A 1,944-nucleotide genomic window follows, 5' to 3' on the forward strand; every position below is an offset into this window, starting at 1 on the left:
CTAGTGTTTTGGGAGAGGGAGAAAAATTGTCTCCAGTTCTAGTGCACTATTTATTAAATGTCCCATTTCCTTCATTGCACTGACTCACACTTGCAATCCCGCCTTGAGTCCCTGTGAGAAAGGTGGACTATAAATAATGAAAATAAAAAAATAAATAAATAGCCAACGTGGAAAGAAGGGCAGGTGACCACTGAAAAGACTCATCTGGAGTTGGTAGGATCCACCTAGACAAAACTCACATGGAAATGGGCTGCAGGCCTTATATTGGATCAGACCAGGGGTCCATCGAAGTCAGTATTGTCTACTTAGACTGGCAGTGGCTCTCCGGAGTCGAGTCTCGGGTGGAGGACTTTCACATCAGTCCTTTTAGCTGGAGATGCCGGGGATTGAACCTGGGACCTCCTGCATTCCAAGCAGATGCTCTTCCACTGAGCCACAGCCCTTCTTTACAGCTCTCCAGGGTCTCAGGCGGAGGTCTTTCTCATCTCCTACTGCCCGGTCCTTTTAAATGGAGATGCCAGGGATTGAACCTGGGACCTTCTGCATGCCAAGCAGATGCTCTTCCACTGAGACACAGCCCTTCTTTACAGCTCTCCAGGGTCTCAGGCGGAGGTCTTTCTCATCTCCTACTGCCCGGTCCTTTTAAATGGAGATGCCAGGGATTGAACCTGGGACCTTCTGCATGCCAAGCAGATGCTCTTCCACTGAGACACAGCCCTTCTTTACAGCTCTCCAGGGTCTCAGGCGGAGGTCTTTCTCATCTCCTACTGCCCGGTCCTTTTAAATGGAGATGCCAGGGATTGAACCTGGGACCTTCTGCATGCCAAGCAGATGCTCTTCCACTGAGACACAGCCCTTCTTTACAGCTCTCCAGGGTCTCAGGCGGAGGTCTTTCCCATCACCTCCTGCCTGGTCCTTTTAGCTGGAGATGCTGGGGATTGAACCTGGGACCTCCTGCATTCCAAGCAGAGGCTCTTCCACTGAGCCACGGCCCACCTGCCCTTCTAACAGCACCAAATCAAGTGCAGTAGGGAGAGAGGGAAACCGACCACAATAGCGTCACATCACACACCTTTCTTAACTAGATGTTACTGGGAGATGTGGTGTAGATGCACATCCCTCGTAACATGTGGCTTGACCCCCCTCCCCCCGGAAACCCCCACTAACCAACCGGTTGCCTACTCAATTGGAAGCCCAAATGAGACGGGTGGAAAAGAACTATCAGATCACCATCACACCCAAGTGCAGAGTAAGCACTAAAAAAAAAATTATCCAAGAGTCTAAAACTGCCAGCGTCTGACCCTTAAGGTCCACATGCTGGGTAGATTGCCATACATGGGAAACGGGGACACAACACAACATGTAAGGTTATACAAGCACTGGCAGTTACCAGCTGGAACAGGCAGTCCTTTCCCACCCCTACACCCCGAGTAAAATGGGTCGTGCCAGTTAAAGAACTATCCCTAGCTTGCAGGCGTCTTTACCAGCCACCAGCTCATCTGCGTCTGCCTTCTGCTTGTGGTGAACAATTAGGCAGATCTAGGTTGCTGATATCTCTCAGGGTATGTGCGCACAGAGGCTTCGTCTGCCATCTAATTCGAGCGAGGAGGGTTACGGACGTAAAACTCTTTGTGTGCCTTTGCTCTCGCTTGGTTTATCTGTTTTTTAAAAACGCAGAATCCCCATGGTCTTGAATTTTTCAAAACCAGAGACAAGAATACGTATTCAGCATTTGTAACTTCTGCAGCTGCTGAGAAAGCACTCATGCATAAGACCGTATGAAGTGCACCGCAGGGCTGATAATCTGGGCAAATATAACTTGTTGGCATGGTTGGCAAATGCAGGCATGATGCCATGTTTGGGGGTTGCTGAACAACTATCATAAGAACATAAGAGACGCCAATGTTGGATCAGGCCAAAGGCCCCTCCAGTCCAACACTCTGT

At 49.6% G+C, this 1,944-nt stretch overlaps 1 non-coding gene across 1 annotated transcript; it reads right to left on the reverse strand.

Moving 5' to 3' along the window:
• Nucleotides 1-371: 371 nt before the first annotated feature.
• On the reverse strand, nt 372-443 carry TRNAS-GGA. Its single transcript has one exon. It is a non-coding gene; the product is annotated as a tRNA-Ser (tRNA).
• Nucleotides 444-1,944: the final 1,501 nt, after the last annotated feature.

Source organism: Gekko japonicus, unplaced genomic scaffold (genome assembly GCF_001447785.1).
Source record: "Gekko japonicus isolate JY-2015 unplaced genomic scaffold, Gekko_japonicus_V1.1 scaffold14647, whole genome shotgun sequence".
In the NCBI taxonomy this organism is placed as follows: Eukaryota; Metazoa; Chordata; class Lepidosauria; order Squamata; family Gekkonidae; genus Gekko; species Gekko japonicus.